Source organism: Mesoplodon mirus (assembly GCF_964341445.2).
Source record: "Mesoplodon mirus genome assembly, chromosome: 9".
NCBI classification, from domain to species: Eukaryota; Metazoa; Chordata; class Mammalia; order Artiodactyla; family Ziphiidae; genus Mesoplodon; species Mesoplodon mirus.
This window is the reverse complement of record NC_138985.1, coordinates 103,566,050-103,572,331: the sequence shown is the minus strand read 5'-3', so window position 1 is coordinate 103,572,331 and position 6,282 is coordinate 103,566,050. Positions and strand designations below refer to the sequence as shown.

The window sequence follows — 6,282 nt, the reverse complement described above, 5'->3', positions numbered from 1 at the left end:
AAGAAAGTGCACGAACAAATCATTGTAGACATTGCTGAATTATTTATCCATTCTTTAATGGACATATAATGAATAATGATTATGTGTCAGATGCTGTTTTACACTACGGGAATACAGACATGAACATAAAAGACATACTGATTATGTTTGATTATTCATTGAACTTGTATGTCATGCCCCGAGGAAGCTACTGGGGAAGGAATGAAGGAAAGACAAGTCTTTTTACCATAAAGATTTTATAGCTCAATATACAATGGACTATTACTCAGCCATAAAAAGAAACGAAATTGAGTTATTTGTAGTGACATGGATGGACCTAGAGTCTGTCATACAGAGTGAAGTCAGTCAGAAAGAGAAAAACAAATACCATATGCTAACACATATATATGGAACCTAAAAAAAAAAAAGAAAAGAAAAATGGTTCTGAAGAACCTAGGGGCAGGACAGGAATAAAGACGCAGACGTAGAGAATGGACTTGAGGACACGGGGAGGGGGAAGGGTAGGCTGGGACGAAGTGAGAGAGTGGCATGGACATATATACACTACCAAATGTAAAATAGATAGCTAGTGGGAAGCAGCTGCATAGCACAGGGAGATCAGCTCGGTGCTTTGTGTCCACCTAGAGGGGTAGGATATGGAGGGTGGGAGGGAGATGCAAGAGGGAGGGGATATGGGGATATATGTATATGTATATACATATATATATATACATTTATATCATGTCCAGGGTAAAGGAGGAAGAGAAATTTAGTATAATTCTGTTTTCAATCTTGTGTATGAATTCATACTTTCTTCTTCACCAAATCAGGAAACCAGAAGAGTAGCTTGAGAGGAAAAGATGACATGTTGTGTTTAACCTGCAGGGTGAAGTGTTCAGTTCGTGTCCTGAATGGATTTAAGTTCAAATTAGGCATCAGGGTGGAGAGTACAGATCTAGGATTCATTAATTACCAGGTGGGATTCTTGTGCCCCCGTCCCCATCTTGGAATAATGGATAGCAACTACCTTACAGAGATGAAAACAAGCAGGACCCTATGGGGCCTTCCCAGGATAGACCCCCTAACCCCTGCCCATGTCCTCTGCCTGCCTCTTGTTTATAGAAAAACTTAGGCTCCTAGGCCTTCTCCGAGTTCCAAAGAATAAATTTGATCAGAGAAGTAAGACTATGCAGAAGCAAAGGAAAAGAATGAAACAAGACAAAATAATAATATTGATAGTTTAGCCATTAAACAATGTCAAGGACTTTTAGTTCCTCCCAAAGCGCTATAGATAGTATTCTGAGCCATGTCCTTTGAGCTGCTTTACAGAGACTGAAACTCCCTTCAGGTGGAAGAAATAATCTGTTTGCTGCCCACAAGCACGTAGACCCCAGACTGGTTGGAACCAGAAGGTTGTTGGTGTTGACTCCCAATTACCTCACCACCAACCAATCAGAAGGATGTCCATGAGCTGATGTGATATCCACAATCCCCCTCCCTCAACCCGTCTTTAAAAATCTTTCCCTGAAAGCCATTGGGAGTTCAGGCCTTTAAGCACTAGCTGCCTGGCCTCCTTGCTTGGCACCTGCAATAAATGCCGCACTTTCCTTCAATACAACCTGATGTCAGTATCTTGACTTTAACTGCGTGAGGGCAAGTGGACCCAAGTCTGGTTTGGTAACAGAGAGAGAAAGAGAAGAGACTAATACCATTTTAAGAATTCTTCTCTCTCTTTAAGAAAGTACCTTTTTTCTCCTCCTCTTATTTTTTTATCACTTTCTCCATCTACGGCAGCAGGTGGCAAGCCAGTTCTGCTTCACTCATTAATATCTGTTACCCTGACACGATCTCTGTTGTCTCATTGTGGAAGGGTAGGTCAATTCACAAGAAAAACAATTTGCTTCCCAAGATTAGAACAGTGCCCAGATTATCCCAAATTTCTTCTCCAGGAAATTTTCACAAATTTGCTGATAACAACAATATCACATTATATATCATCATATAAACTGGACCTTAACATGTGTTGTTTTTCTGAGGCCCCACCTTGAAGTTGTTGGTTTTCTGACTCATTTGAATTTCAAAAGATTGTGCTTTCTCCCCCAGTAATTTATCAACTGGTAATAAACTATTTCCATGTTAGGTTACTCAGAATTCATAAGGACAAGGCTAATTATATATTGCTTTCCCTCTGCAACTAATTTTATTCTCTTTGGAAAAGTTCTCTCAAACCTCACTGCACCCTTTGACTGCTGTTCTGTCTCATTTTTTTTTAATCCCTTTTCCCAACTCAAGGACTAAAACAATTTTGTGCCTTCTCCCGAAGAATTTTTGACGTCCTTCCAGTAGGAGCCAGATCTATTCTACCTCATCACCTTTCCCTTCTAGACCTTCCCATTCCTCCCTTTACCGAAGGCCACTCCATTCTACTTTTATATTGTGTCCCTGATAAAACAGTAGGAAGAGAACTATATCTACTGTATGGCCAAGACTCTGAAACATCTCTCGAGTAGTTGTGAATTCTAACTTAATTCAATTAACTATTTGCTCTGTGAATTTCTTGTCCTGATTTTCTTGGCATTTGTTACCCCATGATACTTGCCTGATCCCCTCCCCTTTGACTGTAGGTGGAACCTGTGAATATGATGAAATATCATTCCTATTACTGTTACATTACTTGGCAAAAGGGATATTATCCAGGTGGGTCTATCCTAGTCTAATCACACAAGTCTTTTAAAAGCTGTTTTCTCCAGCTGGTAGCAGAAGGGAAGGCCAGAGAGCTTTTTGAAGCATAAGAAATATTTGATGTGCATTTCTGTTTTTGAAGATGGAGGAGACCCAAGAGAGACTGCCAGGAGCTGAGGGCAATCCCCCAGGGACAGCTAATGAGGAAACTGGGTCTCTAGTCCTACAACCACAAGGAACTGAATTCTGCCAATGATAGGGATGAGCTGGGAGGAGGAGCTGGGCTCCAGAAGAGAATGCCACCAGATGACACCTTGATTTCAGGTGCATGGGACCTTGATCAGAGAACCCAGTCCTCCCGCCTCCACCCCTGTCTTCCTGGACTTCTGACATACAGAATTGTAAAATAATATGTTGGCGTTGGTTTGACCTGCCTAATTTGCAGTGATTTGTTACAACACAGCAATAGAAAACGAATAAGCTTTGTTATCCAGCATCCTCCTTTGGGAGCTACACAGTGAACTTAAAAGTTCTGCTCCTTAATAATCCCTGGAGACAAACACATTTCTTCTTTTTCACTTCCCACCCCTCCCTCTTACACACACACACATTGTCTTTCCTCCCTCTGGGTGATCTTAAATCCACACGTCTGACATCCTCTCTTACTCATGCTCAGGCCATCCCATGTCTGAGGAAGTCCCAATCCCCTACCTATTTTCCTGTACAGCATGACCAGTCGTTGAGAGATTCATTGAAGAATCTTTGAAGATCTTCGCAAATCTGAGGGCTTCTTCTTTTTTTTTTTTTTTTTTTTACTGAATTGAACAGAATTCAATTTCGTCAAAATTTTCTTACGTCTGAATCTGAAAATTGAAGTTTGTCCTAGAAAATATTCACGTTGGGTTAATAGCTTCTAGTTGAGTGGAATATCAAGCAGAAGCAAAGATTTTGATTACAATAGGAAGGGTGTTAGAGGGACAAGACTGGGAACAGGGAAGTAAAGAATAGTAAAGTTAGGGCAGGGCTTCAGTGCAGGCTTTTGAAATTAACTTTTAGTTGGGGTCAGGAATCTTGAGGACAGCATCCCCTCACTCCTTGGTTTGCCTCTCTTTTTGTGCAGAGAGGAAGCAGCCTTGCAGTACTGTGGATTCACTGCTGGCACAGAGGTACCCAGATGTCTGGTTGGTGCCGGCAGACTCCAGGGTCAGGGGGAAATATTCCAACTCATTTCGAGAGACACGATACCCCTCAGGGACATCTCCTTTTTCAGTGGTGCGGGTATTAGTTGAGTAATAGATCAGCCGCAGTCCAAATCCTGGGTCTTGGCGATACCAGTACATTGAATAATGACTCATATTCTGTGAACACTGTAGAGTTAATTCCTTTCCTGTCTTCGAGACCCTGTGTCTTGGGAACTGTGTGACTACAGCATCCTTGAGTTCTGTGAGAGATAAAGCAGGGATCACATAAAGACAGGAGGAAACATTTTGTAGTTGGAGCCTGGGAAGCCAGTGACAGGGGTTCCTTACCTGTGCCCAGGACTCACCTACTCTGAGGAGAAAAAGGACAAAACAGCAGAGAAGCCTGTTGCTCATGGCAGCGTCTGATGAAGAACGCTGTCTGCTCCTGGGATGAATTTAATCTCTGAAACCAACAGGTTTCATCTACTTCCTGGCCAGAGACCACACCCTCCTACCCCACTGCTTCAGAAAGGAATGAAAAGCCTCTTAGACTTGACGGAATGTGATCATTTCATTTATCCGGGTCACATAATTGTTTATGCTGTTCTCCTGAAGAATTAGCATGGCAGTTGTTTCCCTTTACGAATTTTCTAAGTTTTCTTATACAATATATCTCTTTTGACATGGTGGGTTTACATCTTTTGAATTTTTACTAGGCTATTATGGTAAATTGAACAGTCTTCCATGGATCCCTGAGTGTTTTCTCTGAACATTTTTAGAACTCTTCCATTTTGCCCTTATGCCCAACCTCGAATTCCACTCTAGAAGCACTCTAATCTCTTTAGCCAGCCTAATGTTACTCATTTACATGAATGCTGTACAATCTCTACATGCTTTCCATATAGTCCTATGTCCTCTCTTTTCCTTTAGGCTAATTCTTAAGGGAGTGAAAAAGTATGGTGAAGGGAATGGAGCAACCAAATGTATACAAATTTAGGAAAATCTAGTAGGTGTTTAGAGAGGATTTTCATGTGGTGTAATAACTCATCTTACCAGAGGTTCCACCAGTTAGAACTCGGTATGGACAAATGCTGATGTAAGGACTTCCAGAAGCCATCTCCCTCTTTTTTTTTTTTTTTTTTTTTTTTGCGGTACGCGGGCCTCTCACCGCTGTGGCCTCTCCCATTGCAGAGCACAGGCTCTGGACGTGCAGGCTCAGAGGCCACGGCTCACGGGCCCAGCCGCTCCGCGGCGTGTGGGATCTTCCCAGACCGGGGCACGAACCCGTGCCCCCTGCATCGGCAGGCGGACTCTCCACCACTGCGCCACCAGGCAAGCCCCCGTCCTCTGTTTCTTCTATCTTTTCTTCACTAAGTCAAACATTGTACTCAGTCTAGGGCTATATAATTGGAGGGACATCACTCTCAAATGAAAGAATATGGAATCTTGGGAAGAATGAGAAGGAAAGAATTATGAAAGAATACACTAACCATAGTAGGTTTGGACTGGAGAGGAGCTGAGTCTTCTCTGTCTGTAGGAGTCAGAAGAGCCTTTATGGACAAGCTAACCTCTGAGCTCAGAATGAAGGGATGTTCGAGAGTGAGCCAGGCAGTCAAGTCGTGGTCACCCATTTCAGATAGAGGAGAGAGCGCTGGCAAAGGTACAGCTGTGCAGTTTGGCTTGGTCCATTCAGGGAAATACAAAACATTCAGTAGAGCTAGATCCTAAAGTTCTAGGGTGTCTTTGGAAGACCTGGATATATTTCTAGACAGAGACCTGTTTGTGAAGGGCTTTGTGTGCTAGACTCAATCAGGCTGGTAGGAATGTCCAGGACAGAAGAAAGCAGATGCAGTAAGAGGCTGGTGGAGTGGTGAGAAGGGTGTTGCCTTTCTTCTAGGTAACAGGTAATGAGGGCATGCGTGAAATAGAAGCAACGAGGGAGGAAAGGAGCAGCTGAATCAGATAAACTTGTCTATCAGAGATTATGTCTCTCCCTTAAGGACGTTTCCCCCCATTGTTAGGAGTGCTGCTGGCTGACGGCCCTCCTTGTGAATTGTCTTGGCTAAAGAGGCACCTCTTCCCCCAAGGGCATGCCCTTTCTCAGGGCCACCATGTCCAATGACACGGCTGCAGTAAAGTGGGCATAAGACCTGGCCCCCTCACCTCAACTTCGGATGATTGTAAGGGTCACCCCAGCTTCCCAGCTCCCTGTGGACTCAGCTTAGGCCTTTGTTGAGACTGCAAGACAGACCCACTTCCCCTCTGCTTCTTCCGACTTCCTTCTTTTCCCTTGTATCCATGTGGATCATAAGGGCACTTTCTAATAACCTTTCTGTACACTAATGTCCCCTGCAAAGACCATTTACCAGAAAAGCAAATCTATGACAATGTGCAATATAGAAGTAATAGATTTATAAATGGATTTAATGTGAGGACTAAT

At 43.1% G+C, this 6,282-nt stretch overlaps 1 gene segment (V, D, J or C); it reads right to left on the bottom strand.

The window, feature by feature from the left end:
- Positions 1-3,749: 3,749 nt before the first annotated feature.
- On the bottom strand, positions 3,750-4,959 carry LOC309810296 (T cell receptor beta variable 27-like). The segment is given in 2 exons: positions 4,896-4,959; positions 3,750-4,102 (listed from the first exon to the last, which is right to left on the bottom strand).
- Between the last annotated feature and the right edge of the window lie 1,323 nt (positions 4,960-6,282).